This window comes from Sciurus vulgaris (assembly GCF_902686455.1).
Source record: "Sciurus vulgaris genome assembly, chromosome: 7".
Taxonomy (NCBI): Eukaryota; Metazoa; Chordata; class Mammalia; order Rodentia; family Sciuridae; genus Sciurus; species Sciurus vulgaris.
Genome location: NC_136467.1, coordinates 26,221,853 through 26,240,462, shown reverse-complemented (window position 1 = coordinate 26,240,462; position 18,610 = coordinate 26,221,853). Strand labels below are relative to the sequence as shown.

The following is an 18,610-nucleotide window of genomic DNA, read 5'->3' as shown; positions in this document are numbered from 1 at the left end:
TATTCTATCACATCATAATGGATTGAAATTAGAAATAAACAACAGAGTAAAAAACAGAAACTACTCCAACACCTGGAGATTAAATAATATGCTATTGTATGATGAATGGATAACAGAAGATATCAGGAAGGAAATTTAAAAAATTCTTAGAGGTAAATGAGAACAAAGATACATCATAGCAAAATCTTTGGGACACTATGAAAGCAGTACTTAGAGGAAAATTTATTTCATGGAGCGCATTCAGTAAAAGAAGAAAAAAATCAACAAATAAACTACGTAACACTACAGCTCAAAGCCCTAGAGAAAGAACAGAGCAACAACAAAAGTAGAAAACAGGAAATAGTTAAAATCAGAGCCGAAATCAACGAAATTGAAACAAAAGAAACAATTGAAAAAATTGACAAAATAAAAAGTTGGTTCTTTGAAAAAATAAACAAAATTGATAAACCCTTAGCCACACTAACAAAGAGAAGGAGGGAGAAAACTCAAATTACTAAAATTCGGAATGAACAAGGAACTATCACAACAGACATGAGTGAAATACAAAACATAATTAGAAGCTATTTTGAAAATCTCTACTCCAACAAAATAGAAAATCTCGAAGACATCAATAGGTTTCTAGAGACATGAATTACCTAAACTGAATCAGGAGGAGATACACAATTTAAATAGATCAATTTCAAGTAATGAAATAAAAGAAATCATCAAAAGCCTACCAACAAAGAAAAGTCCGGGATCAGATGTGTTCTCAGCCGAGTTCTACAAAACCTTTAAAGAAGAGCTCATTCCAATACTGCTCGAAGTATTCCATGAAATAGAAGAAGAGGGAACCCTCCCAAACTCATTCTATGAAGCCAATGTTACCCTGATACCTAAACCAGACAGAGACACATCGAGGAAAGAAAATTTCAGACCAATACCCTTAATGAACATCAATGCAAACATTCTCAAAAAAATTTTAGCAAATTGCATCCAAAAATATATTAAAAAGATAGTGCACCACGATCAAGTGGGTTTTATCCCAGGGATGCAAGGTTGGTTCAATATTTGGAAATCAATAAACGTAATTCACCATATCAACCGACTTAAAGTCAAGAATCACATGACTATTTCAATAGATGCAGAAACAGCATTTGATAAAATATAGCACCCCTTCATGCTCAAGACACTAGAAAAAATAGGGATAGTGGGAACATTCCTTAACATTTTAAAGGCTATCTATGCTAAGCCCATGGCTAATATCATTCTAAATGGTGAAAAACTAAAAGCATTCCCCCCTAAAAACTGGAACAAGGCAGGGATGCCCTCTTTCACCACTTCTATTCAACATTGTTCTTGAAACTCTAGCCAGAGCAATTAGAAAGACCAAAGAAATTAAAGGAATATGAATAGGAAAAGAACTCAAACTATCCCTATTTGCCGATGACATGATTCTATACTTAGAGGAACCAGGAAATCCCACCAGAAAACTTTTAGAACTCATGAGTGAGTTCAGTAAAGTAGCAGGTTACAAGATCAATGCTCATAAATCCAACACATTTTTATACATAAGTGATGAAACTTCAGAAAGAGAAATTAGGAAAACTACCCCATTCACAATAGCCTCGAAAATAATAAAATACTTGGGAATCAATCTAACAAAAGAGGTGAAAGACCTCTACAATGAGAACTACAGAACAATAAAGAAATTAAAGAAAACCTTAGAAGATGGAATGATCTTCCATGTTCTTGGATAGGCAGAATCATTGTAAAAATGGCCATACTACCAAAAGTGCTATACAGACTCAATGCAATCCAATTAAAATCCCAATGACATACCTTACAGAAATAGAGCAAGCAATTATGAAATTCATCTGGAAGAATAAGAAACCCAGAATAGCTAAAGCAATCCTTCACAGGAAAAATAAAGCAGGGGGTATCGCAATACCAGTAATTCAACTGTACTACAAAGCAATAGTAACAAAAACAGCATGGTATTAGCACCAAAATAGGTAGATCAATGGTACAGAATAGAGGACATGGACACAAACCCAAATAAATACAGTTTTTTCATACTAAACAAAGGTGTCAAAATTATGCAATGGAGAAAAGATAGCCTCTTCAATAAATGGTGCTGGGAAAACTGGAAATCCATATGCATAGTTTCAGAATGAAACTAAACCCCTGTCTCTCACCCTGCACAAAACTCAACTCAAAATGGATCAAGGACCTCGGAATCAGACCAGAGACCCTGCATCTTATAGAAGAAAAAGTAGGTCCACATCTTCACCATGTTGGCTTAGGATCAGACTTCCTCAACAGGACTCCCATAGCACAAGAAATAAAAGCAAGAATCAATCACTGGGATAGATTCAAACTAAATAGCTTTCTCTCAGCAAAGGAAACTATCAGCAATGTGAAGACAGAGCCTACAATGTGGGAGAATATCTTTGCCACTCATACTTCAGATAGAGCACTAATCTCCAGAATCTATAAAGAACAGAAAAAACTCTACACCAAGAATACAAATAACCCAATCAACAAATGGGCTAAGGAAATGAACAGACACTTCACAGAAGATCTACAATCAACAGATAAATGAAAAAATGTTCAACATCTCTAGTAATAAGAGAAATGCAAATCAAAACCACCCTAAGATTTCATCTCACCCCAATTAGAATGGCGATTATCAAGAATACAAGCAACAACAGGTGTTGGCGAGGATGTGGAGAAAAAGGTACACTCATACATTGCTGGTGGGGCTGCAAATTAGTGCAGTAACTCTGGAAAGCAGTGTGGAGATTCCTTAGGAAGCTTGAAATGGAACCACAATTTGACCCAGCTATCCCACTCCTCAGCCTGTACCCAAAGGACTTAAAATCAGCATGCTACAGAGATACAGCCACATCAATGTTCATAGCTGCTCAATTCACAATAGCCAGATTGTGGAACCAACCTAGGTGCCCCTCAATTGATGAATGGATAAAGAATCTGTGGTATATATACAATGGAATATTACTCAGCCATAAAGAATAATAAAATTATGGCATTTGCAAGCAAATGGATGAAATTGGAGAATATCATGCTAAGTGAGATAAGCCAATCTCAAAAATCCAAAGGCGAATGATCTCCGTAATCAGTGGATGATGACACATAGTGAGAGGTGGGAAGGAGGTAAGAATGGAGGAAAAAGGAACTGTATAGAGGGAAAAGAGGGGTGGTAAGGGTGGGGGAAAGGAAAAAAATAACAGAATGAATTAAACACTATTATCCTTTGTAAAAGTATGACTACAGAAATGGCGTGCCTTTACTTCATGTACAGAGAAATAGTATGTATCCCATTTGTGTACAATAAAAATAAATTAAAAAAAGATTCTATCTTTATTTTGTGTGTTGTGCATGTTCATTATAATGTGCCTTGGTGTGGCTCTGTTTTATTTTGTGCATTTCGTGTCCTATAAACCTCTTGTATTTGATTTTCCATTTCATTCTTCAGGTTTGGGAAATTATTTGATATTATTTCATTGAATAGATTGTTCAGTCCTTTGGTTTGTATCTCTGTGCCTTCCTCAATCCCATTAATTCTTAAATTTGGTCTTTTCATGTTATCCCATAATTCCTGAAGGTTCTGTTCATTATATCTTACCATCTTCTCTGTGTGGTCAACTATATTTTCAAGATTAAATATTTTGTCTTCATTGTCTGAGGTTCTGTCTTCCAAGTGGTCTAGTCTGTTGGTGATGCTTTCCATTGAGTTTTTTATTTGGTTTATTGTTTCCTTCATTTCAAGGATTTCCATTTCTTTCTTTCTTTTTTTGAGAATCTCTATTGCTTTGTTGAAATGATCTTTTGCTTCCTGCAGGTGCTCGTTCAGCTTATTGGTATTATCATTCATTGCCTGCAATTGCTTTCTTATCTCATCTTTTGCTTCACGAATCATCTTAATCATGTATAATCTGAAGTCCTTTTCTGACATTTTTTCTAACATACTGTCATTGGATTCTATTAATATAGAATCTAGATTTGTTTGGATCATTTTCTTCCCTTGTTTTTGCATGTTGTTCATGTATCTTCCCCTCTAGCAGTGCAGGTCTGGGGTATTGCAGATTTTCCTCTATAGGCTTATAGTGGCCCTGTAGGTTCCCAAAACCCTTTCTTTATTGGGAGATCAATATTAGCAGTACCCAATTCAGACACTATGCAGTCCTAGACCAAATAGCCCCTATGAGGACAATAACAAAATTGTCATAATAAACAGAATGAATTCAAATATTATCTTCAGTAAAACAAACAGATTTGCAATAAGGTATGCAGTTTCAAATGAAGGACAAAGAGGATGCAGAGGGATGTAGAATGTGGCTGTTAATGGAATAAGAAAAGAATATACAGAAGTTCTAGATAATAGAAAGGGTGAGAGTGTAATCAAAAGAAATTGGATGTTAGCACACAAAAAGGGGAGAAAGAGACTCTGAGTGAACAGGTAAACAAAAGGAAAAGAGAGCAAGAAAAGTAAAGAAATAAAAACTTAAATTTTTTCAATAAGGTGAAAAAAGAAAATCTACAGTATAACAGTCATATAGTAATGAAACCTCCCAGAATTCAGTAGCTTGATGCATGAGAGTACCTGACAATGAACTTCAAGCCTCTAGCAGGTGTCTCAGGATGGGATTTGCCCCACCTAAAGATTGAAGCTATGGCTTCCAGAATTATCCAAGATGGCCACTCTGGCTTCGAAATGTGTTGGCAAATGGGGAGCTGCAGCTCAGGGTGTGGCCATGGTCAGCAGGAGGTCCTGGAGGTGGGATGCGGTTGGTCAGGCAGGGGTCCTGGAGGTCGAGTGTGTTTGGTGTGGTTGTGGGATCCTGGAGGCCGGTTGCAATCAGTCGGTCTGGAGTTCCGGTGATAGGGTGCAGTCAGTTGGTCTGGGGGTCCTGGTGGCAGGGAGCAGTCAGTGGATGTGAGGGCCCCAGAGGCAAGGAGTGATCAGTCAGACTGAGGGCTCCTGGAGATGGGGCTCAGTCAGTCCGGCCAGGGGTCCTATGGGCCCTGGCTGTTGTCTCAAAATGGCGGCAAGCCACGTGTAATCAAACCTGCAGGTACTATAACAGTGAATTTCCAGGCAACAGTAGGCAGCTGGTGCTCCACTGGAGGTCGTCGATCAGTTTGGTGACTGTTGTCGGACAATCGGGAGGTGAACCTCGTGTGTTGGGTGATGGATAGGTGTAAGGCAGGCGATGGACAGGTGAGAGGCAGGCAAATGGTGGATGATAGACGCCTGACAGTGAGCAATCTGCACTCAAAAAAGGTGTCGATATGCTGGCAGACTGCAGGTGATCACAGCAGACAAATTGGATCATTTTAATTATGTAATTCTGAATTCCCTTTCTGACATTTCTTCTACCATGCTGCCAATGGATTCTATTAATATAGCATCTTGGTTTGTTTGGGTGCTTTCTTCTCTTGTTCTTTCATGCTGTTTGTGTGTCTTCCCCTCTAGCATTGCAGATCCAAGGTTCCCCCATATAGGTTTATAGTGTCCTGGCAGGTTTCCAATACCTCACTTTAAAGGGGGCTATCGATATTAGCAGCACACAATACAAACAATATGCAGCCTTAAACCAAGTAGCCCATATTATGATTATCATTATAAACAGATTGTCAGTTTGATTATTATCTACAGCATAAACAATAGGTTTTCAATAAGGTCCACAACTTCTAATGGTGGACAAGGAGGATGGGGAGGGGTGTAGGATGTAATGTTGATGAGATAAGAAGTGAGTATATGGAGGTAGTAGATCATAAGAAGAGTGAAAGTGGAAATAAAAGAAGTTGGTTGTTAGTATGAGAAAAGGAAGAAAGAGACTCCAAGGAAACAGATAGAGGTCTTTTACCTCTTTTGTTAAATTGATTCCCCAGTATTTTATTTTTGTTGAGGCTATTGTGAATGGGGTAGTTTTCCTAATTTCTCTTGCAGTAGAAGTGCATTTGATTTATGGGTATTGATTTTACTTTGCTGAATTCATTTATTAGTCCTAGAAGTTTTTGGTAGAATTTTTGGATCCTCTCAATAGTCGTCAGCAAATGGTGACAGTTTGAGTTCTTCTTTTCTCATTTGTATCCCTTTACTTTCTTTGGTCTGTCTAATTTCTCTGGCTAGAGTTTCAAGGACAATGTTGAATAGAATTGGTGAAAGAGGGCATCCCTCTCTTGTTCCAGTTCTTAGAGGAAATTCAATTTTTCTCCATTTAGAATTATGTTGACCTTGGGTTTAACATAGATAGCTTTTACAATGTTGAGGTATGTTCCCACTAGCCCTAGCTTTTCTAGTGTTTTGAACATGAAGAGGTGTTGTATTTTGTCAAATTCTTTTTCTGCATCTATTGAAATAATCATATGATTCTTGTCTCTAAGTCTATTGATGTGATGTATTATGTTTATTGATTTCTGTATGTTGAACCAACCTTGCATTCTAATGATGAACTGCACTTGATCGTGGTGTACTCTCTTTTTAATATGTTTTTGTATGTAATTTGCCAGAATTTTGTTAAGAATTTTTGCATCTATGGTTATGAGGGATATTGGTCTGAAGTTTTCTTTCCTTAATGTGTCTTTGTCTGGTTTTGATATCAGGGTGATACTAGCTTCAAGGGTTCCCTCCTTTTCTATTTCATGGACTAATTTGAGGAGTATTGGTGTTAATTCTTCTTTGAAGACCTTGTAGAACTTGGCTGAGAATTCGTCAAGTCCTGGGCTTTTCTTGGGTGCTAGGGTTTGATGGCATCTTTTATTTCACTGCTTGAAATTGATCTGTTTAAATTGTGTGTCCTCCTTCATCAGTTTGGGTAGATTGAATGTCTCTAGAAATTTGTACATGTCTTCAAGTTTTTTTTTATTTTATTTGAGTATAAATTTTCAAAATAGTCTCTAATTATCTTCTTTATTTCAGTAGTATCTGTTCTGGTATTTCCTTTTTCATCATGAGTTTTAGTAATCTGAGATTTCTCTCTCCTCTTTGTTGGTATGGCTAAGGGTTTATCAATTTTCTTATTTTTTCAAAGAACCAACTTTTTGTTTTTTCAATTTTTTGAATTGTTTTGTTTCAATTTCATTGATTTCAGCTCAGACTTTTATTATTTCCTGTATTCTACTACTTTTGGTGTTGTTCTGTTCATTTTTTCCTAGGGCTTTGAGATGTAATGTTAGGTTATTTATTTGTTGATTTTTTTATTCTTTTAATGTATGAGCTTAATGCAATGAACTTTCCTCTTAGCACTGCCTTCATAGCATCCCAGAGATTTTGATACATTGTATTAATGTTCTTATTCACATCTAAGTACTTTTTTTATTTCCTCCTTGATTTCTTCTTTTATCCATTCATCATCCAATAGTATGCTATTTAGTCTTCAGGTGTTGGAGTAGCTTCTTTTTTTTTTTTTTATCATTGATTTCTAGTTTCATTCCATTATGATCTGATAGAATGCAGGGTAGGATTTCTATTTTTTTTTTTTTTTGTATTTGTTGAGAGTTGCTTTGTGACCTAACATGTAATCCATTTTAGAGAAGGATTTATGTGCAGCTGAGAAGAAAGTGTATTCTCTTGATGATGAATGAAATACTCTACATGTGTTCATTAAGTCTAAATCATTGATTGTAGTATTTAAGTCTATAGTTTCTTTAGTTTTTGTTTGGAACATCTATCCAGTGGTGAGAGAGGTGTGTTAAAGTCATCCACTGTTATTGGGTTGTGGTCTGTTTGATTGAGATTTTGTTTGATGTATGTAGATGTTCCATTGTTTGGGGCATATATATTTACGATTGTTATGTCTTGTTGGTGTATGATTCCCTTAAGCCGTATGAAATGTCCTTCTTTATCCCCTCTGACTTTGGTTTGAAGTTCACTTTGTCTAATATGAGGATGGAAACCCCTGATTGTTTACACAATCCATGTGAATGATACGTTTTTTCCCAACACTTCATCTTCAGTCTGTGGATATCTTTTCCTAGGAGGTGAGTCTCTTAAAGGCAGCATATTGTTTTCTTTTTAAAAAATCCAATCTCTTTTAAAAAATCCAATCCAGTATGTCTTTTGATTGATGAGTTTAAGCCATTAATATTCAGGGTTACTATTGAGATATGATTTATGTTCTAGATCATTTTGTTTATTTTTGGTTTTTAACTTAACTTGATTTCTCCTTTGATTGACCTTTCCTTTAGTGTAGTTCCTCCCTTTGCTGATTTTTTTTTTTTTTCACTTCTTTCTCATGGAATATTTTGCACAGAATGTTTTGTAGTGCAGGATATCTAGTTGTGAATTCTTTAAATTTTTGTTTATCATGGAAGGTTTTTATTTCATCTTCAAATCTGAAGCTTAATTTTGCTGGATATAAAATTCTCAGTTGGCATCCTTTTCTTTCTGAGTTTGATATATGTTATTCTAGGACCTCTTGGCATTGAGCGTCTGGGTTGAGAAATCAGCTGATATCAGAATTGGTTTCCCCTGATATGTAATTTGATTTTTTTCTCTGACAGTCTTTAAAATTCTATTCTTATGTATGTTAGTCATTCTTATTATAATGTGCCTTGGTGTGGGTCTGCTGTAATTTTGTATATTTGGGGTCCTGTAAGCCTCTTGTAGTTGATTTTCCATTTCATTCTTTAGATTTGGGAAGATTTCTGTTATTATGTCATTGAAGAGATTGTGCATTCCTTTGGTTTGTATCTCCACTCCATCTATTCCAATAAATCTTAAATTTGGTCTTTTCGTATTATCTCAGATTTCTTGGATGTTCTGTTCATGGTTTCTTACCATCTTTTCTGTGTGGTCAACTTTCTTTTCAAGAGTATATATTTTCTCTTCATTGTCTGAGATTCTGTCTTTCAAGTGGTCTAGTCTGTTGGTGAGACTTTCCATTGAATTTTTAATTTGGTTTATTGTTTCCTTCATTTTGAGGATTTCTGCTTGATTCCTTTTTATAATCTCTGCTTCTTTGTTGAAGTGATCTTTCACTTCCTGAATTTTCTCTCCAATACCAACTTTTATTTCAAAAATCAATCTAACTACGCATTTCTAAACTCCTTCTCTGACATTTCTTCTACTGTGTGGATTCTGTTGTTGGAACATCTTGGTTTATTTAAGCACTTTGTTCCCTTGTTTTTTCATGTTGTTTGTGTGCCTTCTCATCTATTGGTATGGAGCTGAGGCAGTACAGATTCTACCCTGTAGTTTTTTAATGTCCCTGATGGCTTCTAGTACCTCACCTTCAAGGGGGAGACCAATATTAACAGTACGCAATGCAAATGAATACCTATCACCTTAAATCAAATGGGTCCTATTAAGGCCTTTACAGTTTGGTCATAAAAGAAATGAATTGTTCAATTATTGTCTACTGTATAAACAGTAAGTTTGCTAAAAGGGTTTGCTGTTTCAAATGATGGAAAATGAGGGAACAGAAGTAGTATAAGATGTGATGCTTATGAGGGAGAGGGAGAGAAGATAGAGGTAAAAAATTATAGTAAGAGCAAGGGAGGAATTAAGAGAGGTTGGCTGTTAGTATGAGAGAAGTGAGAAAGAGAATCCAGGGAGACAGGTGAAAAGAAAAAAAATATGTACAGATTTTTTTAAAATGTAAAAATATAAGAATACACTACAAAAAACTGTCATATACTATTCAGACATCCATTCCTCAATAAATTGACGCATGAAAAATATCTGGATTCAAAGATAGTAGAGGTGTGAGAGAGAGAATAAAAAAATTAAAAAAAAAAAAAAAGGAGGAATGTCTCCATGGAAAATTGAATGATTGCTTTCATTGGCTTTCAAAAATTTTCTCAGTTTCCCTTCTCCACCAATAGGTGGGATTGTCTGAAGTTTGATGTTAGCTCCAGTCCAGTGGGTACTGGACTGGTTGGGTGGGTGAGCCAATAGCAAGATGCCCTCACACCCTCTTACAGTCTTCCCATCCATTGTAGCTGGTCCCTTCCATTCCTGAACACTTCAGGATTCATTGAGCTAGAGAGAGCAGAGAGCCCAGTTTCCTCCAGTTTCTTCAACCTCTGATCCCCCCAGGGAACTGCCCCTCATCTCTGGCTTTCCACAGGCTTGCCAGACCCAGACTGGCCTACACGGATCCAGTTGCAATCTGATGGACCTGGGTTTCAGCTTCCCTGGGCCCTGTCTTGCTGCAGTCCCAAGATCTCAAAGCCCTTTCAACTTGCAGAGAGACCACCAGGGATGTGCCCACACACAGGAGTGCAACCTACCACACTGAGCAGAAAGACCTTAGGTGCAAACAACCTCCCAGTTACCCCAGTGTATCTCCAGGCCCTGGCCTGAGCCCCCAGATGGAGGTGGCTATGGTGACAAAAACCTGCAAGTCCTGGCTGTTGCCCCAAGATGGCGGCAGCTGCAGCAACCAAACCTGTGGGTACCGTGACAATGGACTTCCAGGCAACAGTGGGCAGCTGGTGATCCACTGGCGGTCCACGGGTGGTTTGCAGGCTAATGGTGGATGATTGTCAGGTAGATGTCAGTGGGTGGATGATGGGTAGATGAAAGGCAGGTGATGGTCAGGCAAACAAGCGGAAGATAGGCAGCAGTCAGTGAGAAATCCACACTCAAAAGGTAGTCGATATGCTGGCAGATGGCAGGTGATTGCGACCGACAAATGGGGTAAACTGCAGGGGATCGCTGGGCAGCCACAACTGCCTGGGACAGAAACAGTATTTCCTCTGCTTGAACCCCGAGTTTTGGAGCGACAAGGAATGCAGACTCCCTCTAGTCCGCCATCTTGCATCTCCTTCCTGCAGTTCTTCATAATGAAGTTATCTTTGTAGCAATTGTTCCCCTGGTCATTCCCTCCTAAAACATCAGTGCCTTTCAGCTCAACTGTTTATTTTTATTTTTTTTTTTTCTCTTTAGAAAAACACATTTAAATGTACTTACTTGCTTTGTTTATTTTATGTATTCTCTTTTAGTCCTTATATTCCACAGGGGCAAGAATTTTTGTCAGTTTCTCCCCCTGCAAAATCCTCCATAAATATTTACTGATTGAAGTACCGATCCTAGGATAGAGATCCTTGTGACAATCCCTTTTTAAAAGTCTATTTTCCTTAAGCCTTTTATCTCTTTATCTGTCTTTCTCTCCGTTGGACCTTTCCTCATTTTTAAATTGCTACATGAGATTTCTGTGAGAGGGGAGAAAAAGTTTCAATTCTTTTCAGTAAACAACTATGTTTTCTTTACTTTAAGACACAGGAAATCATTTTCTCAGTGCTGACATTTTGGTCAGCACAAGATGAAGTAGGGCTGTGGATCAGTGTGTGGTTAGGACTCCTTTGTTCCTAAGGAACCTCTAGAGATTTATTATAGAATAGCGTCTGTTTATCTTTTTATTTACTTAAATAATAAGGACACATGTAGATCTGAGTTGGGGATGAACAGGAAAGTCCCCAGAGTCATGAGGCCCCGTTTGTCTCTCAGCATCTTCTCTCTGCACATCTGCTCCATTTTCTTCTGGAGGCTTACCAATTTCCGGAGCTTACTCATAATTTGTTTCCTCTTCAGTTTGCAAGGGCCATAGTCTATCTTAGGGCTTCCGTTTAAGTCAGCTCCCATCCCCCACTTCTGACTAGTTCAACCTCTGTTTCTCAAAATTTGCCTAGCCTTGGTTCCAATAGGAAGAAGTCTGCAGACTGTTCTGGTTAGTGTCTACCCCATGTTCATCTGCTGTGGTCAGAGTTTGCAAAGGGTCCTATAAACCTTAACATGCCCCAGAAGCTTTGAGGAAGGTGGGTAGATGGGAGTTCCTCCCTGACCCTCCATTGTCAGCGTCATACAAATGAGTTCCTGTTCCTTTGGATTGCTATTTGTTTAACTCTTATGATTCCACTTTTGACTTTGAAGAGTGCTCTGGAACACTAATGTTGACTTATGATCCCCATCTTCACCTTATCCTAGCATCAAATGGTAAACATGTAGTCCTAATGCTTGATCTTAACTGTTTTGGAAACTCCTGCCCAAAATTTCTAGAGTTTCCTTCAGCTTCCTTCCAAGCCTGAAGGTCAGAGAGTAGACAGATATTTTAAGGCATTTGGTGCTTATTTTGTTTTCTGATTCAGGATTACATTTTATAAAATGCCTTGGTTTGTTGCATTATTATTCCTAGGAAGAAAAGTTCTATTAAAATTGTTTTGATTTGCATATTGAATTTTTTTTAAAGGTAAGGGTTACTTTCAAAAAAATCCTGAATTTAATTCAAATGTATGTGAATACTTTTTAGAATCAGGTAATATTAAGAAACTGTTGATCTTGATTAGATGGCATAGAGAAAATTCCGGGATATTCATATTTCCATGGCACAGCTGATCCATTGCTAATGCTGGGTCCATGGTTCTTTGGCATGCTGAGTACTTTCAGCTCAATGACACTGGAGAGACTGAAAAATAGCCTTATATCAAGGTCTCTGACCTTTCTCTGCCCTCCTACTTCTTACTCCTCTTTCTCCCCTGAAGACATAGAAACCTGAATTTTTCTTCCCCAATGCAGATCATAGAAACTAGAATCCCTTTCTCTCAAAGTAAGGTCATAAAACATAAACATATTAATCTGGCTTTCCTTTGCCTTCTGTGTAAAAGCTGACCATTAAGAAATTCTCTGACCAAACTTGTCTGATAGTAGATCATAAGATTCTCATTCTAGAAGTGTCCTGCTCTAGGAGGAAGGGATGCTATGCAGAGAGGTTCAAGAAGAATCTGAACAGGAAGGCCTTGTGGAGATGCTGTCTATTACGTTGATACATACCTGTTTGTCCAATCCCTTTTTTACACAACTGTCTATTCTTAACTGAATCTAAGCATAAAAATTAATGGCTTTCCTTTGGTTTTTGAAATCTTCAATCTTAAGGCTCCCATTTCACATAAAACTTTGGTTAAATAAAACTTTTATACTTTTGTCTCATTTTTCTGCCTTTTGTTATGAGGTTTCAGCTATACCCTTATGATGGGTAAGGAAAGATAACACTCTTTTCCCTCCTACACTGTAGTCTTGTCTTCTGCTGTCATATAGAAACAGATATGGAGAAATATGTGGAAAAGAACAAAGCCCCACAAATTTGATATCTGACTATTAGTCACATGTCATTTTGATTCGGAACATCATCTGTATCTGGGAGATAAAATTAGCTCCTTTTTTTCCTATGCTTTTATAACACTGTGTTTGATTCCTAATGTTCTGAAAAATGCTAATCTGAGTTTTTCACAGTGCAAATGAAAATATATTTCCTTTAAGAAAACAACAGACTGAGCCCAACTGTAGAAATTATATTTACTTTGTAAATCAAATTTGTTGCTGGCCTCTGCTTCTGTGGTTAGAGATCGAAACAACATATTAACTGCAAGAGCTACTTCCTCATTTTTCAAGGGGTGTTTATTTTATGCGTGCTTATAACCACAGTTTCCCCCAAATGCAAACACACAGAGTCAAGTAACTGAACATTTAATTGTCAAATACTTTATCTGGTAGTTGTAGATTATAAATTACTTCAAAAACAAAATAAAACAAGACACCCTTCAAACTCTGCCTAGTTTTCATCCTCAGTTATGTAGTCCCTCTGTTTTATGAGGGGAATAAATTGAAGAGTCCCTGAATCATCAAGAACTAGGACAGAATTGCTCTGGGCAATGATGAGACTATGGTGCCCAAACAGCCCCCTACCTGACCATACCTAGGCTAAAGTGGAGAGGGTTCTTTGTGCTGATTTCTTGGTTGGGAGTATTTCTTTGCCACCAGAGCCTGGACTCTCCTGCCCAATCTTCACAACTGCTTTCCTCATGCCTTTGTGACCTTTGTTCATCATTTCCTTCTTACCTCCTCCCTCCATGGAGTGGCCATCTCCACTTTTGCTGATCTGAGTCCCAGGTGGCTGCTGGATTGGCTTCCTTGAACGTCTCTAGACATGCAGGTCGCACTAGGGCAGGGGAGGCATCTACCCTATTCACCTTTGTATCCACAACCCTAGCACAGTGCAGACGCTAATACATATTAGCTAACGAGAGGATCACTCAGTAGGGATCAGCAACAAGCAGCCGTGCCCTTTTTGTCTTTTAAAAAAAAAAGTTTTTTTCACTTTCTAAGAAATCAGTGCACATATATTAGCTTCTAATCTAATCTAATAGTCTAACAATGAGAGTCTAAGGGCAATCCATCCACCATATTATTGTTCTCTGCCACACTGCTGCTTTATTTGATTGATCCAACAGTTTCAACAGGTGTTCATTTTTGCATCTTGCTTCTGATGCTCTCCCCTCACTTCTCAAGCTGCATCTATGCTGGTTTTTCAGTTCCTCAAATGCAGCAGGTTCTTTTCCTGCCTGTGGTCCTTCTACTGCATTTTCCTCAGCCTGGGATTTTCTCCATCTTGCTCTCTGTGATTTGGCTAACTTGCTGTTCTTTCAAAGGCCAGCATAAATGTCATTTCCTCAAAGTTGTGCTCTCTGAACCCCTGATATAGACCTAAGATTCTGTTTTTGAACTGTGCATAGCCCTTATCATTTTATATAATGATATATTTATCTGACATTTCTCCCCCTCAGTTTAATACCTATTTCCTCCATTAGTCCTTAATACCCACAGGTGTTCAATATTTACTTGTGGAAAGAATTAGTAAGTGACTGAAGTATTCCCTTCCTCCTTCATAGCTCCCTGTGTTAAAACGGCTGGAGGTAACTATCTATCCATCTCTCATCTCCTGATATACAAGATCATAAAGGAAACATAATGGGTTCTGGAGGTCTCTTTAGATATATTATAAAAGAAATATATGTATTCAACCAGAAAAAACACAACATTATGTTCTAGGCAGGAATTATGTTTCAGAAATAATTCCTTGCATAGATCTATATAAAGGAGCAATTGATAATTCAGTGAGCAATACCTTCAAATACCATTTTGTAGAAGAATCAAAAAAGTCTATGAATGACCAGTTCTTATATCAATATTTGATAGATTCTAAGAGGGTCATATTAAAATTTCACAAAGATTTCAGTGAGGAGTGAAGGTAATATAGGTATGTTGCTTTTTGATGAACTACTATAAGGCAAAATTTACTAAGAAAGAGATAAGTAGAGGTCAATATTTTTTAAAAAATATTGCTTCTAATAAGCCTATAAACTAAAGGAGAAAAACTTACTTTCCTCTGTGCCTCTTACCCAAGTTTCCATCCTGAATTCCTGGGTTAAATAATATATTACTCTAAATCTAAATTTGTTATAATTACATTCTGAGAATTATTTGCAAATGTACATTACCTGCAGGATAACCTGACCTGTTAAAGTGGAGATTTTATTATTATTTTTAATTGTCCATTTTGATTTGCAATAGCTTCCAAAACTATTTAGCATAGTTCAGCCTAAGCTGATTTTTTTTACCATAATTAGTAAATCCAGCTGTTTTCTAACTGTTCTTGTGAATTTTTATACAAATATTTTAAGAATTAAAGAATTCTTTTAAAAATATTTTTAGATGTTGATAGACTTTTATTTTATTCATTTATTTATATGTGGTGCTGAGAATCTAACACAGTGCCTCATACATGCTAGACAAGTGCTCTACCACTGAGCCACAACCTCAGTCCCTAAAGATAATTCTTGTCACCTATGATAAGACTCTTCATAGAAGATAGTTGTTGTCTGACTTCCTATCATCCATTCACCATTTTGGAACAGGAATTTATGCACATTTTTTTCCCTGCTTGCTTCAGAGGTTGTATAGACACCCAATCTGGGTCAAGGAAGTATATTGACATTTGCTGATTTCTGGGTAAGAGGGTTGTCTTCCAGTTGGACAGGAAGTGCCATGAAATGAAAGGCTCAAAGCTGCTGCCCTAACTTGCTACCAAAAAGAGCGAAAGATGATGAGCTACATGGTGTAAATATGAATAGAGAGATGACTTGAGGATAGCTTGAGCCCTGAATTCAGACATATTTAGAAAAATAGTCTTTTTGCTTAGGATAATTTATTTATTTTATTTTACTTTTTGGTTAGGATAATTTAGGTTCATTTTTCTGTTATATGCAATGGGGACATCTAACTGAAAAAGCTTCTTCAGAAGGTGGGAATATTTATAGTGACTAAGATCTAAGTGCAACGGTCCCTCTTAGCTATAATTTCTCTTTCCGTAGGGTTCAGTTATCCATGGCCAACTCCAATCTGAGAACATTCTTTCAAGAAAGAGAGAGAATACGTACATATAGTTTTATTACAGTACATTGTTAACATTTTTCTATTTTATTGTGGTTGTTAATCTTTTACTGTGCCCAATTTATAATTAAATTTATCATAGGTACATGTGCTTAGAAAAAAAAAGTATACATAGGATTCATTACTATCTGTAGTTCAAGTATCCACTGGAATGGACCTAGAATTACATCTCTCACAGATAAGGGATAGACTATTGTAATATTCTTTACACATACCTATGCATGTTCAAATTGAAAGTACTAAATTATACTTGATTCTAAAACATTAAAATGAAAACTGTCAGAAAGTCACTCTTTTTCATTATAATTCTGCCAGAATATTCAATACCAACTAGAAAAGAATTAAAAGTTCAGTTTCTATGCCAAGACATACAAATAGAAAGAAAGCCAGTAAATTTGTAATGAATGCTGGTATAATTCAGACATTTATCTTACTACTTCAAGGCTGAAAGGAAAACTAAAATATGGTTGTGTTATGTCTTTTATCCTCTTTCAAAAGAGGAACCCAGACCCAGAGTCCATAATCTGTCCTACTCTTTCAGAGGAGGAGAGGACAGACTGAAGCACTTGTAACTTAGAGTAACAACAGAGTTCTCTTTTTCATAGATGATTTATTGCACACCAAGTCTAATCTGAAGAGACTAGGCATGAGGTATCACTGAGGGTAAGCCAATGACAAGGATTGAAATTAATATTTAGGATAGATTTAAAAGATTCTGCTTTCTGCTTGGAGGAGGTTAAGGTGCAACTTTTGTGGGTCGTCGGGAATCCGGGTTCGTCCAACACCAGCTACCTCCACCATGCCGCCCAAGTTCCACCCCAAAGAGATCAAAGTCGTGTACCTGAGGTGCACTGGTGGCAAGATCGGTGGCAGATCTGCCCTGGCCCCCAAGATAGGCCCCCGGGGTCTGTGTCCAAAAAAGGTTGCTGATGACATTGCTAAAGCAACTAGCAATTAGAAGGGTCTGAGGATTACAGTTAAACTGACCCTTCAGAATAGACAGGCCAGGACTGAGGTGGTACCTTCTGTGTCTGCTCTGATCATAAAAGCCCTCAAGGAGCCACCAAGAAACAGAAAAAGATGAAACACTGGGGAAATATCACTTTCAATGAAATTGTCAACATTTCCCGACAGATGTGTCATAGATCTTTAGCTAGAGAACTTTCTGGAACCATTAAGGTTATTCTGGGGACTGCCCAGTCTGTGGGATGTACTGTCCATGGCCATCACCCTCATGACATCATAGATGACATCAACAGTGGTACAATGGAATGCCCAGCTAGTTAAGAAGTACATGGGAAAATATTTTAATAAAGGATCATCTGATAACCAAAAAAATAAAAGATTCTATAAGAAAAAGATTGTCTCTTGATTATCTACTCCTCTTGAGGTGACTGAATAGATATCAGCAATAAATGTTTGCTCTAATAAATTATTCACCAGGGAGAGTCCTTTGACCTATAGAAGAGAACAATTGTTGTAAGGCTACAAATCTCACTGAAACAGCTCAGTTCCTCAGAATTGGATCTTGTGCTTTTGTGGTGCCCTTGTAAAAGCAATCCCATGGGCAACCATATCTCAACTCTATACTCATTATTGGTTCTATTAGTTATATCCAAGACCATTCTAGTTTTTAAAAAATTAAATATTTAAATTTCATAACTTCAATTTAAGTATGAAATTCATAGCTATGTATATACATTATAAATTATAAATATAGCTATCAACATTTTAAGTTGTTTTCTTTTTGAGAGTTTTTTTGGAAAACTTACCTCTGACCTCTGACAATGATTTAATTAAGATATAAAATGAACAGGCTGTCCCTTGAATAGTGAAAAATAGCTCAAATGCCAATTAGCCTTTTTTTTTTTTTTTTTTGCAAATACATTCTTGAAAATTGAACTATGGCCTAGTGTTTGATTACTTTTGATGAAATAAAACCATCCAGGAATGGAGCTAATTTTAGGAACTGCTTGATTCTATGCTCCAACGAGCCACTAAGGTGCATTTCCAGGGCCTTCACTGTGGTATATAAAAAATTCAGATTTGTATGATTCTATTTTCAAGTTCTGCAGAGAGAGAATCACTTCCTTCAGCTTTGTAATCTTGGGTTTCACACATATTCCCTCTGGTCCAAATTGGGTCAATGTGTTCACTCCATCTTTCAACCCATCACTGTGGCTGAGGGCCATGCTGGGTATGGAGGATGATGGTACAATGAGCTCCTTGGCTTAAGCCCCGCCCAACATAGAGTGGATTCAGGAGTGAGGATGGAGCTGTTCACCCAGAGCAGAATTAAGGTAACATTGCCATCATAGAGGGGAGTGTATGTTCCAGATGAAAAGAGCAAATATCCACTCTAAGGTAGAAAACAGG

At 37.2% G+C, this 18,610-nt stretch overlaps 1 pseudogene across 1 annotated transcript; it reads left to right on the top strand.

Moving 5' to 3' along the window:
• Positions 1 to 16,971: 16,971 nt before the first annotated feature.
• On the top strand, positions 16,972 to 17,521 carry LOC306665910 (large ribosomal subunit protein uL11-like; annotated as a pseudogene). The gene has a single exon. The product of its transcript is annotated as a large ribosomal subunit protein uL11-like (transcript).
• The last annotated feature ends 1,089 nt before the right edge of the window (positions 17,522 to 18,610 follow it).